This window comes from Excalfactoria chinensis, chromosome 2 (genome assembly GCF_039878825.1).
Source record: "Excalfactoria chinensis isolate bCotChi1 chromosome 2, bCotChi1.hap2, whole genome shotgun sequence".
NCBI lineage: Eukaryota > Metazoa > Chordata > Aves > Galliformes > Phasianidae > Excalfactoria > Excalfactoria chinensis.
This window is the reverse complement of record NC_092826.1, coordinates 37,055,157-37,075,828: the sequence shown is the minus strand read 5'-3', so window position 1 is coordinate 37,075,828 and position 20,672 is coordinate 37,055,157. Positions and strand designations below refer to the sequence as shown.

The 20,672-nt window shown below is 40.0% G+C and overlaps 1 protein-coding gene across 1 annotated transcript in view; it reads left to right on the top strand.

Moving 5' to 3' along the window:
* The window catches only part of RP1 (RP1 axonemal microtubule associated), a 208,576-nt gene that overhangs the window by 36,771 nt on the left and 151,133 nt on the right, over window positions 1-20,672 (top strand). The window lies entirely within an intron of this gene.

The window sequence follows — 20,672 nt, the reverse complement described above, 5'->3', positions numbered from 1 at the left end:
ACTAAACTTCCATTTACTTGAAGGGATTTCTTCCATATCCCTCACAGTTTATAATGTCTCTGCCAAACTATTCATTTTAGTTTTTCATGGCCTTCATGTTCTTTGACTTTCATAGCTTGACAGCTTTTTGCAGAGCATCAGTAACGAGTCAAAATGAACTGGAGAAATGAAAAAATGAATTGGAACATTTTGTGAATGCAAATTCTGAAGAGTCCAAAATTCATATCCAAATCCTGCTTTAAGTCAGAAATCCAGGCTTACAATGCTTAAAAAATAAAAGGAAAAAAAAAAAAGTGAATAGTTGAGAATCTGATAAAATTCTTTGTCTAATCCTTAGTTAACAGCAATAAGAGAGAAAAAGTAGTTGGAGAAAAAGTAGTTAATGTGTATGCAAGCTCTTATTGGCCCATGCTCATAACTTGCTGAAGTCTAACAGTATTCTCATTGGCTTCACTGCATTTGAAACTGTCATCTAGTGTGCTGTAGCATAAAATGCATCTCAGAGTGTCCTGATTTAAATTCAGATTTTATAAGCTGTCCAAATGCTTCAAACATAGAGAAGTTTACTTCTCCATAGAAGGTCAGTCTAGGGGACTGAATCTGAAGCCTCTAGTCACGTATGTCAATAACACTGCTCATAGTAATGACTCATATGTTGCAGATCATTGGATTAAGACCTGGAGAGATGTATTTACACATTGGCTGATACATTTTAGCACTCACTGTGAGGACTAATAGAAGGTGTTATGCTTGTGATTGTTAGAAAAAGTATAAAGTTAGCTTAAAGCTCCAACCGGTGCAGGTGTGTGAAACTCTTGAAAAGTTCAAGGTAACATCATCTCCCAAATGAGTACACAATGAGAACATTACCTTTTTAGGCATTGGAGCTTCAAGTAGAAATATAGCTCTATCATTTCAGTGTCTATCACAAAATAAGGAAGAGAAAAAAATAGTTAAAATCTTGATATTTTATTAAAAATTGGTTGCATTTTGCTCTCTTAAGTATTTCTTGAAGTTAATAGTTAATTTTTACTTTTTTTTTTTTTCCTCTTTATTTTCTAATACTCTAGGAAATAAACTTCATTAAATTCTTTTGTACTAATTTTTCTCATTTCTTCTTGTCTTTTTTTTTTTTTTCCTTTGCTACCTGTCTACTGTTTGATCATCTGGAACCTGTCCATCATATCTATCTGCTTTACTCTCAATCTACTGAATGAATTCGGGTTCTTTAAACATAATTGTTGGTAGTGAGAGCTGAAGTGATCTCTAGCCCAAGATCTCAGATATTCTCAGTTTCTTCTGGTAAAGGGTCCAGCAATGATAACAACTTGAATGATAACAACTCAGATTCTTCCTATCTTCCTGACAATCATAAAGGCATAAGAGGAAATCAGACAGTACACGGGGAAGACTTATCTGTGGCACATTTTGAAGATGACATTGAGAAGTCTGTTCACCTCAATGAAGATGGCAGTATGACAGTGGAAATGAAAGTTCGATTCAAAATTAAGGAGGAAGAAACTATTAAATGGACAACAACTGTAAGTCGTGCTGGCCTTTCTGATGAAAAAAATGCTGTCATTTGCAATTCTGTGATGGGTGCAGAAGACTGCTTATCCGGTGTAAAAGTATCAGAGTGTATAAAACAAAAGGATGCTCCATTTTTAGACAGCAACGGTAAAGAAGAACGAGAGTCATTAAAGCAACTCCATACAGAAGTCTCAGATAAAGAATCAGAGTCTGATTTACAAATGGATGCTTATCATATCTGTCAGAGGAACAGTTCTGGAGATCTAGATGTAAGCAATGTACCTGAGGAAAATATCAGACCTCATTTTTATAGGCCTCCCACCCCTGGGCCAAGACGTGTTAGAAAAAAGAAAGCAGTAGTTGAAAGTGTCACCTTAGTTTCTGAGAAAGAGGTTCAGGAGAAGACAATAGGACAGTTTTCCTACAGTGAGGAAATACAGAGTGGAGAAAATAAATCTGAGTATTGCATGGTAGCACAGTCAAGCACAAAAAAATCAAGTGTCAGTAATCCAAAGATTAATGAGTTAAGCGACAATGACTTATTAAAGCTTTCTACAGAGAATATAAAAGAAGAAATGCTTTTTAAAGTAAGGCACAAAAGTTATGATTTAATTGGAACCTCAAATAGGAAGACGTTAGATGTATCTGATGAGCCTGAATTGGTACAGAATGTATTAGAGAAATCAGCTATGGAACAAAGTACGTATAATAGTTTAGTATCAACCTGCAAAGCCAGCATCAGTGGTTTCATGCCATCATCAAAAACATGCAAGACAACCAGGCCAGTTTCAGCAGACCATATTCGTGAATTATGCGATATAAAACAAATAAGAAGATCTCTCAGCTCTTACATTAGGTATTCAGAAATTTCTCAGTTGGAAAATGAAGAAATAAAACGTAAAACTTCTGATTTGTCAACTTCTTCTCAAGATTCATTGCATTCAGCCTGTCATGGACATAATCAGATGGAGATGGTGGTGGCCCCTACTGAGAAAATAAATCCAACAACTGGATTCTTTCCTACTGTTAATGAAACTGAGAATCAAATCAGAGTCTTGTCTGAATGTGTGATGGCATCACATGTGGCTGATGAAAGCCAATCTGCATCTTCCCTCACTAACAAGAAGAAGAAGAAGAGAAAATCATTGTCCAATTTTTCAGAGCGAGAGATAAATGAAAATAAAAAAGATGCAGAATTCTCAGGGATAATTAAAAGTGAGGGAATGCTTATCACAAGCGAAACAACACAAGTTTCTGCAACCCAAGCTACAGATAACTGTTCTGACAGGCTTCAGAAAAAAGGAAATGGATTACTCATAAAAGATAATGATGGACCTGCCAATTCAGAGAAAAGCAAATGTCCTGAAGATGAGATATATCACCCTGAATCAGTGGAACAAAATGGAATATCATCATCTAATAAGAAACCAAGAGCTAATAGACAGTTGACTGAGGTAAAATTGAAGTCAGGCAAAAAAGATAGTTCCCTTTTGTCTGCAGAAAGTGAAGATGGCCTAATGTCAGTTGATTCAAGAACTGAAACCGAAAACAGCCAGGATGAACTGAGTCCTGCAAAGGAAGGCAAAAATCTCATGACTAATGTCTTTGAACGGATGCCTAACTCAGCAATGATTTCAAATCCATTGTCAGAAGTGCCTGAAGATCATAACATAGAAAAAGAAATGGAGAATGTTTTGGAAAATTTAGCATCAAAGAAAGAGAAAAAACAAAAGAAGAAGAAAAATCTGAGTAAAAGTAAAAATAAATTAAGCATGTCAGACAGCTCTATTACACTAGAGGCCCTGAAACGGGAGTATTTTAAAGAGGATGTTGTTGAGCATTCACTTGAAAACTGTGTCCAAAGTTGGCTGAAAAACCTGTCACCAAATGCTGTCTTGCCCCCTATAAACAAAAAAGATGGGAATGTAAATAATAGTGACAACTGTCATTTTTCTAAAGAAAAGATTGATGCTTTTATGGATAAAGAGGATAGGTATCTTATCAATAAAGTACAGATGACTGGAAAGAAACATTTGTTTGAACATAATCTAACAAAAAAACAATTAAAGCCTCTTTTTGAATTGGGAACTCCAGAAGAATCAGCCAAACAGTCAAGCGGAAAGCAAACCGATTCTTTGATTCATGATAAAACAACAATAGTAGAAGAAGCCAAGTATTTACTACAGTCAGAGTTTCATCAAGCTAGTAAACTGCACTTGTTTCATGAAACACATATTAGTGACAAAAAGGTGTCAGAGTGTGATATCCAAGACACCAGTCTATGTCAGAGAGAAAGGTCTGAAGTTGCTGTTCAAGTTGATTGTACAATTGGCAATGAGAAAATTGGAACTGATATTCAGAATAATTGCATGTCTAGTACTTTGCTTCATGAGTTGCAATCAACTTTGCTTGGTCTCCAGAAAGAGCACAGTGGATGCATGGAAAAAACATGCAGTCTTCCAGATCTTTCTCTGCCAGTTTTTGGTTCTTCCTCCAACCTCCTCCTAGCGTGGCTACTACTTCTGAGTCTGAGAGAGAATTTGATTGGCACAATCAAAGACGATATTCAAAAAGCTTCCTGTAGCTGTTCTGAAATCTTAATGCAATTACAGTTCCTGAAACAGGGAACAGTCTTAGAAAAAGTTGATGAACTGAAGGCTGCTTTCTCACATTTTCAACATTCAACAGAAAATAACTTATTACACACTGGGAAGGAACACAGAAAGCAAAATGTCACATGTTGCCATGAAAATATGCCTATATCTGAAATTCATAATGTTGTATATTTGCATGAAGATGAAAAATCAGATAAATCTTGTATTGCAAAGGACAATTTGAATACTGAAGAAGACTTAAAATTGTCTGGTGATTTAGAAAGCTGTTCTGATATACAGGAAGAGGTTTGTAGAGCAACAGAGGTTTCAGAATTGAGTTCTCCCAGAACAGAGCTAGGTGATCAATATGCCAATACTAATTCAACTAAACATAGCCTTCCATCAGCTATAGAGCTACCTGAAGCAAATGAAGAAGAGGCTTACAACCTGCATAAAAATCCTCAAGATAACACTGATGCATCATTCATTAATGAAGAGTCGGATACTTCAATAGAGCCTAATTCAACAGCTCAAAGTGTTACTTCTAATGATAAAAATTGTGCTTTAGATAAGGATACTTCTGAGATAGACTGTGGTGAAGATATTTCACATGTTACTACTGATAATAGGGAAGATGAGATGATTCATCCAAATTTGAGTGACAAAAAAGCAAATAACCAACATAAACAAGGTGCTGACACCCATGTAGAATATAGTGACAATGATTATTCTGTACAGGAAGGGAAGGAAGACACAGAAACTTGTGAAGAAACCTCTGAGAGGTCATCTACAAACTCTCCATTATCTTTTTGTTATGAATCTAAGCAAATTACAGAATATGACATGAGTGAAGGAGAACAGAAATTGCAGGTAGAAGAACAGGAGAACAGAACATGTTCAGAACCTTCTCAATTAAAAAAATGTTTTAAAAGTCCTGCTACTTCAGATTGGTCAGATTACAGACCAGATACTGAAGAGAGTGATTATAACTTTAGAGCATCCAGTGATTTGACCAATGAAAGTGGGGAGGAAGCAGTACTTGAAAAACATTATAATACTGGCTATGTACAAAGAACTATTGAACGACTTTATGGTAAGACAGAAGCTGCATTTAAGCCTGACTTTCAGAAAGGATATCCTTATATATCTAAAGTACTACAGAAAGATACTGAAGAATTCCATTCTGCAGTGGTGACAAAAAACACTATTTTTTTCCAAGAATCTAGGCCTCTTTCTGCAGATAACTTTTCACATTCTTCACTGCAATCACAAGAATTTCCAGATATCATTAACAAGGATGACACTATACAGAAAAGAGAAAATATTTCTTTACCAACAGAACAACCTACACTTGATGGAGAAGAGACAAATTCTACTTATAACTATTCAGGAGAATTTCCAAAGAAACACAGTCACTCTAGTACACCTGCTAAAGAAGATGAAGGAGTATTAATTGATAAAGGCAAATGGCTTCTCAAAGAAAATCATTTGATAAGAAGATCACCACCTGAGCAGACTGGAATGTATGGCAATTTGGATACATCATCAGCTGACACAGTCCTTGATACTAATGGCGATGATGCTCCATACTCACATTTTGGCAATGTGAATCAGTACCCAATCCTCAATGAAATCTCTTCTTCAGAGCTTGAAGACATGGTAAGACCCTCTAAAAATTTTTGCAACTACTTCAATATACCTCACAGCAGTGATTCAGACCCTTTGCAGGATGACTTAAGTACAAAAAGCACACCTAGTCTCAGTGGTAAAACCACCTCTCTTCCTGTAGAAAACAAAGAAAAGATCAAACCTTCAGGCACGGTATGTTCTACTTCCACTCAGCTTTCCAGAGAGGTTGATACCAGTTTTCCAGCTTTTGCATCTGTAGAATTTAGATTGCCTGATAACAGGGTGCATCCATTGGAGCAGCCTTTGAATGATGAACCCATACAGTCTCAGCCAACTGATAATAGTAATGCTAACAGAAGTGCTCTTCAGGAAGAAGATTCTCTGGATAAGCTCCATGCTATATGTGGCCAACATTGTCCAATACTGATGGTGATGGTAACACCAATTAATGAGGAACAAAGAGGATATGCTTACCAAAAAATATCTGATATTGAGAACCAGCTAGGTCTAAGTTTGTTGAACAAAAATATTGAACATTTGCAATGGTCAGGCAAAAATTTAGTAACAAGTGAAAATAATTGTGTGAACCTGAAGAACAACTTAATCAATAAGATTGCCAATAGTATTTTTAATAGACTTAATGCTAGTAACACACTAGATTTTATTGGTAACATTGGGATACCGATGTCTTCAACTCTGAAAAATGAGATCAATTTAGAGACGTTATATAGCATAGGGGATGTGAAAGCTAAGCCTATGGTAATTATCAATTGTCAAAACGATGTATCCAAGCACATATCCTGTGATCATATTGTAGGCACAAATAATGAGCCATCCAACACAAAGCCAAAAACGTGCCAAGCATTAAGGATAAACAGAAATTATATTGAAGAAAAACTGTCTCCCACAGTAGAGGATCCAGTAGAAACTCAGTCTGAAATACTTTTGAAATGTGACACTTTTTTAAATAATATTGAGCATAATGCCTCTGAGAATATAAAAAATGAAAATGCCTTTCCTACAGAAGATGAAGAAGAAGAGGAGGAAGAAGTTTACATTTGCGCAGTTAAGAATGGATGCAGCAAACATAAGAAGGTCACATAATAGTGGTCTTGGAAGTCCTGTAACATCAGATCAGTGACAACATCTTCCATAAACGTATTCACAAATTGAACCACTAAATGTCATATCCAATGAAATTCACAGTGAGATAAATATACATCACACAGATAAATATAAAGCACGATTGTATAAAATTGCTGAAATACAGATTATTATTTAGATTGTTTTTTTTTTTTTTTCTGGGAAACATTATGGAAAATAAACTGTTCTAAGATGATGATTTCTTAGTTAAAAAGCTGCTTTCCCCTAAATGTTAACTTTATTAGTAGCATACCAACCTCTTTAGAGAAACAACTACTGCTTGTTAGAGCAAAGAATTAACATTTAAAATACCTTAAGTTTTAAATAAGATGTCTGTATTTCATGAAATTTGATAAATGGTTTGATAGTTATCATTCAGTATAAATGCTTAGTCCTGTACTAAATCAACTGTAATGTTTAATTTGAAAAGAAAAGTAGGAAATGCTATTCAAATACTGTATTGCAATGAAAAGCAGGAATCAGTAGTCATATTTTTTTTATATAGTTTAACATTATAAAATAGCAATTTCAGTTTTTAAAGCCAAATTCAGAGTAATTAAGTGAACAAAGAAGTCTTTCAGTCTGTTTCTAGGAAGGTCCAGACTCCAAGTGACATTTGCCTCTTTTATCCTATCTAGTAGGATACTAGAAAAGGATCATACCTATTCATTACATAGAATTGCACAGGAACTGTGAAAGGGAAACTGTGCATCAATGGACTTCTTGATTGCCGTTGCCATATTCCCTTTAAAGGCAGCATCACTTACTCCTAAAACTATTCTACTTATTTTACAAGTGTTAACTGTGTGTTCTTTTTTTAACCTCTGTATTATGTTATCCATGTCTTTTTTTCTTTTCTTTCTTCTTTCTATAAATATGAAGTACTATGAGAATATTTGGAATATTTAATATTATTGTTAATATTATTAATGTGTTTCAGAGTCTGTCAGTATGTTATCAAATTATTTTAGATAATTGTTTACAGCATTTCTTAATATCCTGTGTATGTAGTATGCGTTTGTGTGTGGTTTACAATTTTCAGTAAATGGTTTTAAATATAAAATTGGAGAAAATACATATATTATGATATATTAGAGTATTTCTTTCTTGTTATTTGTTTTTGTTTTACTTTGTTTAGATTTTAATCCTTAATACTGCATGTTTAATAAATGTCAATAAAGTCAGCATACCTGAAGAAGGAAGGTGCTATTTTTTCAGTTAGAGAAAATGAATTTGGTATTCTGTACTATTGGAAGCCGTGACTGGACTAACTGGTAGGTCTTTGCTGCCGCAGACTGGACTATAGTTATTCAGTTATCCAGACTGGGGACCTAACTGAAGCCTGACACAAATACCTTTTGGCTCATGAGCCTTGATTGTCTCCTTTTGGCAAACAGGGAACATGGAGGAGAAGCAAAATCAGGATCTGGAGCATGAGGGGGTTGCAGTACAGGTAGGGAAACAAATAGCTCTTCAGTTCTTTTTAGGAGGCTAGTGGCAGGTATATTTCCTCATAAACAGCTGATATGTTTCTATCTTTTGAAGCAGTATTATGTACTTGTAATAAATGAACTTTACAACCCTGATGCAATGCTGTGATATTGACTAGTTACATGCCAAGCAGCTGTGTGCTTATCTGATGACACTGGTCGTGTCTCCCCATTTCTGGGTATATTCCTCAGCATGTTTTAGAACTGCTCCAAATGGAGTGTCTCAGTGGTATTTTTTCATCCTTTTACATATCAATGCAGAACTAAAACCTATGGATTAAAAAATAATCATTAAAATCACTCAAATCTGTCTAAATGCCATATAGCATGCTGTGTACCAGTAATAATGCCTAAAGCTTACACAGACAGTTATACACATGACTTCATCACTTGCATTTTTTAAGATGGATTCACATTCACCCTACATGACATTCATGACACCTTAATTTATTCCAATGTTCCAGAGCCTTTAATCAGATGCTTATTGCAGTGTTACCGAGCAAACCGAGAACTCAGGTGAGACGTGGGGCACAGCCTTAGGTTACAATCAAGAGAGACCACAGCAAGGGATGAAATTATCATTATATTTACTGAAGATCTCTTCATTTCCGTACATTAACTAGAAGAGAAGGAATAAAATGGTCAGCTCAGAGCAGAAGGACAAAAGGTTCACAGAGGTGTTCCATAGGGCTTATATATTCATTAATGATTCAGAGAAGACATAGAATATTAAGTAGCTGAGATATGCAGAGAAAATAAAATTGCTTTTATTAGGTAAGATTGGAGAAGACTGAAGATAGACCTTCAAAATTCTGGTGACTGAAAGAGGGAAAAAACACCATGAGGAGTAATATGAACTACTTATATATAGCTTAATTCTGTGAATTAACTGCAAAATCCATAGAGGATCTTTCTGAATGAGTCAGGATGAAATATACTTGGAAGTGACAAGCATATCAAATAATTTGTTAAGAAAAGAAGAAGAAAATTCTGCAGGCATTTAAACGCTTTATAAAGATTATGCCATTCTTCTGGAAGGAATGCAGTTTTGTCTTACTATTACTAAAACAAGAAGTATCATATATCTTTCATCTTTTCCTTCTATATAGGATAGTCTCTCCATTTCCTCTAATCATAATGTTTGTCTTTCTTGGGATCTATTCTAGTTTTATTTATTTATTTATTTATGTATTTATTTATTATTATCATCTTGAACGGCATTGCCAGAGCTTATTGCAGCATTTAGAAGATTGTGACTGAACTCTTTGACAATGATCAGAAATTTTCTCTATTGAATTTTTTTCTCCTGGTGCATCTTATAGTCATAACTATGCAATGTATTAGTGATTTTCTCTCTCTCTCTCTTTTTTTTTTTTCTTTTCCCCTCTTTTTTCCCTTTTTTTCTAATCGATAAGTTTACTATTTATAACATTGTGCCTTACTTGTATTTTTTAAATGCATTTCCTTACATTTTATGCTGTTGCATGTTTTTTTTTTTTTTTTTTTTTTTTTTTTCATACATCTTTGGATTTTCTTATTCTCCAACCATATTACAGAAGCTTTGCTATGGAGTGTATTGATGGAAATACAAAATCCAGATAAATCTCTGTACAGATTCCTGAGCAATTTACTAGTATCTCTATAAATGAGTACCCCTCATTTTGGTACAAATTTATAAACTCCCATTTGGTTAGTTAGTTTGTTTGTTGCTCTGCATTCTTGTGCTGGTCCACCTTTCCATTTTTAAATACTACTTTCTCATATAATATTCAGATATTTTAGAACTATTGTTTTTTTATGTATGCAAAGATGAATTATTTTGTCTTACATGTCATCCTTGATCTAAATTGAAGAGACATGGATTTAATGGGTGGATCACTTAGTGATTAAGGAATTGGCTGGATGGTTGAACTTGAGTTCTGGGTTCTCAGATTCAGTGTGTGGTGTATGTAGTCTTTCTCTGTTTTTTCTCTTTTAATATATAATATTATATAACATTTTTGTGGTTTTGTTTTTATTTCTTTTGTTATATTTCACTTTTCGGTACATTTGACTTTATTAACCTGTTCCTTTATATTTTTATATTTGCCATTTGAAAGCTTATTTCAAAGCTTATTGGTGTCATTCTTTTCATTTTAACTTAAAATGAACCAGTTTATTTTTTCTTATCTTAGGGATATTTTTTACATATCTTGTAAATAGTATAATTAAAAATATATATATTCCCCAGTAGTTGACTATATGAGGAAAAATGTATTGATATACTGATTCTGTCACTTAGAAATAAGTGTTTTCTACTATTTAGTAGGATTTATTCTCATAAATTAGGTAGTATCTTAATAATACACTTTTGATTTTGACTTGCACTGTTTATCCCATTCCAAAGTAAATGTGATCCAAGCAGATTCTGTTTCATTTCTTATTATCCATCTGTGCTCTTGTAGCTTTTCTGAAGGCTACGTACCTCACTTATCTTTTGAGAACCATGCTCCAGGTGTGCTTGCTTCTTCAGAGTTTGTTACCTCTGAATATGCAAATCCATGTTTTGTGCTAGTAGTAACTGCATGTCTTCATTTGCACCCTCCTCAATATTACATCTTTCCTTCATTTTACTGTTCAGAATCCTATATTATTCATTACTTTTTCTACATTTATCAGATGTTCTGCTTATGTGCATTAAAACTGCCTGTAGGGAATGAACAAGTTCTGTTACATAATACTTGAAACCATGCTTACTAATCATTATGGTACTTTCATAACCTCTCTGGTAAAAGAAAATGTTTTCCATGAATACATTCCAAGATGTCAAACTCTTCTTCATGTTATGCGTGAGTATTCAGATGATTTTTATCATCTTACTTCACCTTTGACTTCTATTTTAGAATTTCAGAGAATTCGATTTTCCTCTAGTTGATCACTTACTTCAGGCTGTTAGTGGTATTTATTCATTCAACCAGTAGTTTTGGCAGTAGTGTTTGTTTCAAAATAAAGAACATCTGGTGAATGTACTATTTTCATAAAGATCCTCAGTTTTGTAAATTAGCTTCTAGCAGCCAGGGTATTCTTCTGTGTTTTTTGTGTTTGTTTGTTGCTGTTGTTTGTTTTTTTGACCTGGTATTATGTTTTTCTGTGTCATCTGTTTCTATTTGGACTCCAATGACACAACCATCTGTAATAGTGAATTGTCCCGTGTTCATTCCTGACTGTTCGCGGCTGGGCCAGATGCCAAGGCAGTAGCAAGCGAGCACATGGCAAAATGGCAATTTATTCAAGTTTACACACCCTTATATAACCTTGGCACAGAGCCTTCTGGGTATGACCTTGGCACAGTGCCTTCTGGGTGTAACCTTGGCACCGAGCCTTCTAGGTAATAGGCGTGGCTTATCACGCCCACATGATTGCGTCATGCATATTCATTAGGGAGGTGGAACCTTACCCGTAACAGCCCGAGTCCCCGCTATTCGCCTAATACACTACATTTCCCCCTCCCTATGATAAAGTGACTTTACCCGTAACAACCCGATCGCTTTTTGTTCTTCATTCTTCATTAGAGTCTCTCATACATCCGTTCTTGCTCGCGTTTCTCTTCGAAGATTCCCGTCACCATCCGTCTGATGCATCCTTGGAGGCACTGGATGATGCACGGTATACAAATCATCAATGCGAGAAACATAATGAGCCCTATCACTAGCACCTTTAGTAATTGCTTAATCCAAGGTCCAATACCTCCAAATGTACTATTCAGCCAATCCCCAAATGGATCGTCCTGGATGCCAATCTTCTTGGTATGATCTTGCAACCAAGCTAACTGCTTATGCATCGATTCACTATGATCACTCAGGTTAAAACAACACATCCCTTCAACATCTTGACAACCATGCCCTTGGGCAAGAAGCAAGAAATCTATTGCTGCCCTGTTCTGAAGTACAGCATGTCTAATGCTCTCCACATCCATAAGCAAATTTGAAAGTAGCTTGGAGGTAACATTAGCCTGTTTAACAGTCCAACAGGCCAATCTCTCAATTTCTTTTAAAGCATGTGCAGCAGCCACCCCGGGAGCAAGGAAAGAGGCAAAGACCCTAGCAGTAGGTCCCCACAACCTTACATTATCCCCACAGTCAGGCTCCAGAGCATGTATACTCCTTTTTGCTCGTGAATGATTAAACGCCTTATAGATCTCAAAAACACTTGGGGATAAGATGGACAATTTCCCTAAATAACAAGGACCTCCCACTGGGTTCTTAGGAATCCCTTGCCAGGCACGATCCCCACAAATAAGAAATATCCCTGGTGGTAAGGCTTTTGCTGTGTCATTGTTCCAAAGTTCTCCCATGAACGAATGTGATGATTTGGGGATAGGGAAAACACAACAACCCTTGTTGAAACTCATATCTTGACAGTCTACCTTTCGGATAGACCCATCCGTCCTGCTAATATTAACAATCCCACCTATTGGAACGCTTAAAGGGCAGTCTCCAGAGGGATAAGGCAGTGACCCGTTAGGGTAAGACCCACAATACGCTCCATCAATATCAAAGGTCTCCTCATCACGGGGATATACAAGGGTATATGAGACAGATCGATTAGTTTTTGGGTCCCAGTAGGGGCCTTCTGGCCCAAGAAGTTGCTGCCTAGTCAGAGTTAACCTTCTCATTGAGCCAAAAATCATACACCCAGGGGACAACCATTTTGAGCTACTCTTGTCCCAAGTATCATTTTGTACCATTTGCGAGCCAAGCAAATCCAACTGCTGAGGCTCCTCAGGAAGGGTGATGTTTAACCTGCAAATAGTACAAGCCATTTTCTTTCCAAGATAGTATAGGGAATCATTTCCCAGCCACCTCCAAGATCTTTCTAGTTTATCGCAGAACTGCGAACAACCATTCTTTTCCCCCAGGTAACCCTTAAATGCAGAGTCATCCCATTCTGGGACCCCTATAAGGCATGTCTGAAAGGGTGAGGTAGCTGACTGTAATGCGAGACAAAATTCTGAAGTCCCTGTCTGATTAGCCCATGTAACCCAAAGGTTTCCTGGCTGTTTAAGCAGGTGAATGCCCCCCACTGGTGACCACAATAAACACAGGAGGTATATAGATGTAAACATAGTAATTCTCGTAGGCCGCAAAGATTCTTCGTCAGGTGATTCACGTCCCTTCTTCTTCTTTAGCATCCACAGGAGCGTCTTCCTGGATATCTTTTGTTCTCGGTTCTCCGGTCTCTCCAGGCATCCAATCGGCAAGTCCTATAAAGAAACACTCGGCTCTTGCTACTTCCTCAGCCTTCTTGTTTTGTTTAGCCAATTCTGGTTTAATTCGACGCGAGGGTACCCATTGAATATCCCCAGTCTCATTGCTCTTTACTGCTGCAAACCCCCTGCCCCACACTAATACAGTCCATCCTGATTCCCAGGACCCACTGTCACCTTTAACTTTTACCGGTGGGCCCTCCTGCAGGACCCTTGGTTGCCAATGTTTCTGGGTAGGGGTTCTCATGCTTTCTCCTCGCTCAAAATGATTCAGAGCATATAATACACGGGCTAAAATTTCACCCTGTTGTCCTACTGGGATTCTACCTGAGTACCCTTCCCCCTCCCCAAGCACACGAATCTTCTCTTTGAGGAGGCGGTTAGCTCTTTCCACAATAGCCTGACCCTGGCTATTCCCTGGGATGCCTGTTGTATGTGTGATGTTCCAGCGAGCCAACCACTCCTTGGTTGACCGTGATATAAAGCAAGACCCATTATCTGTCTTAATGTGGCGTGGCATTCCCATAGCAGCAATAGCTGTAGCCCAGTGATGTTGAGCCGCCGTCGAGTTAGCACGGCTATGTTGTGTGGCTACAATAACAGATGACGCAGTGTCAATTGTAACTGCTAGCCATTGGCGAGGGGCCATTCGTGGCTCTAGCGTGAAGTCCGTCTGCCAGATTTCTAACGGGGCAAGACCACGCGGGTTAACTCCAGCCCCCAGGGCTGGTGCAGTGTTACAGTGCGGACAAGTCTGGATGACCTCTCTTGCTGAGGTGATCGGAATAGAGCAAGCTCGAGCCAACGCTCTGGCTCCCAGATGTAGAGCATCGTGAAGCTCCCGCGCTTCTCGAAGAGTAAGAATCTGACCTCCAGCCACCTTATCAGCTACATCATTGCCCGCAGTAAAGAAACCCGGCACATCAGAATGACTCCGGACATGGAGGATAGCTACAGGGGTTGTCCGAAGTGCTAGAGCATCCTCTAATAAGGTCGCTGCCCTAGTACTTGGCAATCCCTCTTTACCCATTCGTAATAGCAGCCTTGCCACGAAGGCAGAGTCTGTGACAATGTTACAGGAAACTGAGGGCAACAGACCCAGGGCCACGGCAACGGCCCTAGCCTCTAGCATCTGAACGCTTAGGGTAGGATCAGAGATAATCTTGCGGTCCCATGACCCGTCGGAGGTCTGCCAGACCACCACCCCTTGTCCCGTACTAGAGGAGGCATCAGTAAACAAAGTTGGACCCTCAACAGGAGTGTCTAGTACCCGCACCCGCAAAGAAATCTGAAGGGGTCGGGCCAAGTCAAAAATAGGCAGAGAGTCCGAATAACAAAACTTCCCTGAGAAATCATGCACAGCTAGAGAAACTTCATCAGGTAGAGGTTGAACAGTCCGAAAAATAGAAGGCAGATATATAATGTCTAAATCTTTACCAAAAGCTCTAACCGCAGCGAGACGCGCCTTTCGCAATAAGATTGAAAATTGCTCCAACCATGGAGTAAATGCTCTCGTCGGCTGTGCTGAGAACAACCAAAACAGTGGGCGGGCCTTAGAATTAAGTGTATTCCCAATAACTGCGGCGGACCCATTCTGACATCTAGTAGCGGCAACCTCCAGCAGATGGTCTGGTTGCCATCTGGAGAGAGCATTGCTGGCGCTAGCAGATAGAATTTCTCTCCAGGCTTCCTTCATTTCAGGTGTCCACTCCCTAGGCTCCTGAGGATCAGATCCTTTCAATTGATCATAAAAGGGCTTCATGAGTCTGGGGGGAATACCTATAGCATTCCTTACCCACTGTAAAGCTCCCACAAGTTTCTGCACATCCCATAGGGTTGTAATATAGGGCTCGATCTCTAATCCTTCAGGAAGAACCGTGGAGGGACCAATCTTATGTCCCAAGAATTCAATACCTGGTTCCCTCTGTATTTTTTCTTGGGAGATGACAAAGCCAGCAGAAGTCAAAGTACTCATAATCCGAGAGGCTAGGCCCTCCAACAAACTCTGATCAGGCGCTGCAAGTAACAAATCGTCCATATAATGAGCAATCTGACAGCCCGGTGTTGCCTGCCTAACAGGCTCAATAACCCTGCTCACCACAAGCTGGCAAATAGTAGGTGAGCAGACCATCCCCTGAGGCAAAACTTTCCACTGATATCTCCGGACTGGCTCCAAGTTATTTACCACCGGGACCGTAAACGCAAAAGCTTCCCGGTCCTGCTCAGCGAGAGGGATAGAAAAGAAACAATCTTTAAGATCGATGACCATCAGAGGCCATCCTTGAGGTATTGCCGATAATAAAGGTCCTCCCTGCTGGACAGCACCAAAGGGAACAATCTGTGTATTAACTGCCCTAAGGTCATGTAACAGGCGGAAGGCACCTGAAGCCTTGCGGATAACAAAAACAGGCGTATTCCAATTACTAAGTGAGGGTTCAATATGGCCTGCTGTCAGTTCCCGTGACACAAGCTGTTTGAGCGCTGCTAATTTCTCAAAGGGAAGAGGCCACTGATCCACCCATACAGGAGAGGCATCAGCCTTCCAGCAAAGTGGGATTGCATGCTGCAGCGCTAAATGATGGACAGTGGCCCTTAGCATAAATTTGTCACCTGGGAACCGAACGAATTTGTCAACTGGAAACCAAACACTGGCAACACATCTCTTCCTATGATGGAACCTGTCACAGGAGCAATGGTGGGGGTGATGAATGCACGCCTTTCAATCGTGTCGTCCCTTCCTAACAATGCCAATTCAACTGGGAACCGCGATTTACTGGTGGGGACTTCTGCACCTCCCACTCCCGTGATGATATTGCTTTGCCAGGTCCTCGGCCACTTTCGCGGCCAATCAGAATCCGCTATAACAGTAACATCAGCCCCTGAATCAAGTAAAGCAGTAAAAAAGGTCGAGTTGGGGTCGAACACATGAGCCTCAGGGTCAATAGACATCATGAATCGGCCAATGGGGCGGTGAAAGAGATCTTCAGTTATGGCCACAAGGGGGCAGTGGGGTTCTGTTGTCCCGCAAAGGCCCCCTGAACCGGGAGATGTTGCCCAGGGAACTGATGTGGGAAGGTCCCCTGGGCACCAGAGACCCTCCCCCACCCGTTTCCCCGAAGCATGTTATTAAGCTTCCGGCACTGGCGTGCCTCATGACCCCCAGTACCACAGAACTGACACCTCTTCCCCGATGTATCCTTTTTTGGGCATTGCGCTTTAAAATGCCCCTTCTGTCCACATTTAAAGCATGGACCCTTTCCTGTGGGTGGCTCTGATTGGGCCACTGCCGCCGCGGCAGATTTGACTACTGAGTTCACAGACACGGCCATATCCTTAACAGCCGTGACAAGACTATCTGTTGGCAATGGGGAACTTTTCTGATGATCTAAAACATACTTAATAATTTCTCCAGGGGTCCTAAGTTCACCTGGCGCAGCCCTAATAATCTGCTGGACGTCTGGCAATGATTTTTGCTTAAGGCAGTCAGTGACCACCAGAGACTGAACGTCTTTAGGCAAGTCCGATCCCTCAACAGCGCGAAGCAATCGATTCGTGAAGTCAGAGAAAGATTCTGTTGGACCCTGTTGGACATCTGCCCATGGATACACGGGCTCTGCAACTTTAGCCACCGCTTTCATCGCTTGTAGGGCGGCAGTTGTGAGCGCAGCCACTTCCCCTGCGACTAACTCCAATGCTTGGAAGTCTGGGCTGCCCACCATCTCATCCTCCAAACCCTGCAGGCGATCAAGAGTGGTTCGGTTGACCCCCCGATTACATGGATGGGCAGGATCGCGTCTTGCTGACGCCACGACAACTTTAAGCTGTCTAACCCATTCATCCTGCCATACAGTGAGTTGCATGGGGTCAAAAACAACCCGCATCAAGTTATCAATATCATAAGGTAACAGGCCAGGGGCCATAAGCAATTCAATGGTTGACATTACAACTGGGGACCTTAATCCTAACTCTTTGACTAATTTTGACAGACGGGAAATTGCTCTGCAGTCCAAAGGCTTCCAAGAAGAGACCCCGTTCCTAATCACCAGAGGGAGAGCAAGAGTAGGCGTGTCTGGATTTTCAGCTTGAATGTAATCTCTAGCCTTTGCCCAATCAGTGAATGTGGGCTGGCCCCACTGCGTAGGGGCAGCCTCTTCCTTATCAGAGGAATGACTGGAATCTGGTAGAACCTGATTAGCCGCTGCAGATGCTGCGGCCCATCCTTGATACCATTGGAATGTGGCAGCAGGGCAATGTCCTGCCCCCTTCCTTTGTTCGCCTTTTTGTCCACCCTCCCCCCCCACCGCTTGTAGGGAAGGATACAGCGTGTTTGCCGGGTAGGGGGGGGGCGATTGGTGTAGACCTTGCTCAACAGGTTGAGCAACTTCGACTTGCGAATCCTCTTGAGAAGAGGGGATGCAGGGTGGGGCAGATGGACCCAGCGCTGTCTGCTCTGCAGCCGAGCCTGTTGAAAGAGCAGAACTCCCCCCCCCGGAAAGAGCAGAACTCCCCCCCCCGGAAAGAGCAGGATTCCCCCCCCCGGAGAGAGCAGGATTCTCCCCCCCAGAGAGGGCAAAACTCCCCCCCCCAGAAAAAGCAGGATTCTCCCCCCCAGAAAGAGCAGGATTCCCCCCCCCGGAGAGAGCAGGATTCCCCCCCCCGGAGAGGACAGAACTCCCCCCCCCAGGCTCTAATCCCAGGAGCGATTTTGCCCGATCGTTAGTGAGTTTCTCATCACGGGCCGCCTTAAGGGCCCCCAAAACCAAACCCCAGGTCTTAAACTCTGAGGCTTTCTGCGTGACAAGAATGCGCTGTGTCAACACAGAAGTAATCCCATCCCAAGTAGCAGGATCGTAAATATCTGAGGGGACCGCCAGCGGCCCCTCCTTCTCTAGTAAGGAAAGGAGAGCAAACAGCTCCTTCCTAGAAGGAGCCTGTTTGTGAGGGAGAGATTTACAGGAAGAAAAGAGTACCTTAATCACGGCTTCCATGGCACCACTAACCCGCGGTCAGTATCTGGCGCAAATGTCCCAACAACGAAGGATAACGGCCGATTTTCCTTCGACCGGGCTTCTGTCTACTCCGCGACGAAAAAATTGTCACTACCGTAGCAGGAACAAGCCGAATAAACAGCCCCAGTCAGGACACACGGAGGGGTCACCAATTGTAATAGTGAATTGTCCCGTGTTCATTCCTGACTGTTCGCGGCTGGGCCAGATGCCAAGGCAGTAGCAAGCGAGCACATGGCAAAATGGCAATTTATTCAAGTTTACACACCCTTATATAACCTTGGCACAGAGCCTTCTGGGTATGACCTTGGCACAGTGCCTTCTGGGTGTAACCTTGGCACCGAGCCTTCTAGGTAATAGGCGTGGCTTACCACGCCCACATGATTGCGTCATGCATATTCATTAGGGAGGTGGAACCTTACCCGTAACAGCCCGAGTCCCCGCTATTCGCCTAATACACTACAACCATCATTTCTTCATTTTCTAAGACTGACTTTCCAAATTATTCTCTTAGACATCATGTCGTGGAACAATGATGTTCCTGTTTTTCTCTATTATCTTCTTTGCTGTTACAGGATTTCATTTGATTCATCCATTTTTCAGGCTGTATCATCAGCAGGTTTCTGCAAAGCCATGCAATTCTTGTTATACTAGATACACCTGCTTAGAGGGAATTTGATAGTGTACACTTATCCAAGTTTGTTAGTTATAAGTGAGATTAACATGTAGGTTCCCTGTCATGCCTCACAGGAAGCTTGGTGAAGTATAGAACTGCCTTGGTAATAGAAACAGCAAGCTAAATTCAGCTGTGAACAAAGTAGATTACAGCAGCTTTTAAGAAGGGTCACAAAAGTTGTTGGAAAATGTGATTCTTTGAATTATTTCTCTTCCTCGGGCCTAGCAGTTAGCACTTATTCACTGTAATTCTAGTTTATTGTGTTGAAGCTGTGGCAATTCTTTTAAGGATGAAGTTTAATCCAATGGAAAGAGTAACTGCTTTGCAGTTCATTATTTAATAATGACAAAATAGTTACTTATAACTGTATATACAGTATTTGTGTACTCACAGTATTGTTCAGAAAAGTGCTACAATGTCATCTCTCAGGTAGTGGTGTCCACTCCAAAGTCATAGTAATAACAACATATTTCAGATTCCTGCGCCTAAGTAATAGAACTTCTTTCATATTATGTCTACATCCTCAAAAAATTTTACTGCCTACTTGGACCATTTTAGGTCATAAACCTACAAACATTTTTCAAACAAATAAGTAAATACCAGAATGCCACTCTAGGACAGATGAAGTGGAAAGAAAAAAATAGCGAATTTTAAGTAAATAGGTCATAGATCACAGTTAGTCCCCAGGGTGAAATTTTAAAGTCACTGTTGACCTTCAGAACCATTCTGTTTTTAGTGCTAGTCTTCAGCTGAAAGGAAGTGTTGTAGAACTTGTGTAGAGAAATGCTATTTGGAAAGAGAGAATTATAGGAAAGAAAGGGGTTTTATGCTTATTAGAGCTGGCAACTGATAGACTTCTCTGTATGGTAAGACTGACCTGCTACAGCAGTATTATTATGCTAAAGCTGAAGAATTAGTAGTAGTAGTACTGGAACACCTGTATTTACAAATAGCATACTACATATTTCAGATGTTCATAATTTATCTAGTAAATACAGGTTGCTTTTTTTTTATGAAAGTAGTTCTTTGTCTCATACATCCCAGCTGACAGTATACTCTACAAATCCACTGATCTTCAGTGATACCACTGTCATTTCAAGATAATGGACGATTCAGGCAGAGATGAAATCAACAGATCCAATGTTACAACATTATACAGTCTTTCCTAAGACGTATTTGTGTAACTGATGCTAATACATGTGTTGTTATTGAATAGCTCAGATATGTGAAAAGATTCATGGCAGTTTCATACTGAAGTAAAAAATATTCACTCTGCTGCATTTCAGAACTGGCAGTTTTGTCCTCAAAGATGAAGCAAGGACTCTGTTAATGATTTCCTGGCTCTTCACTCAAAGTCTG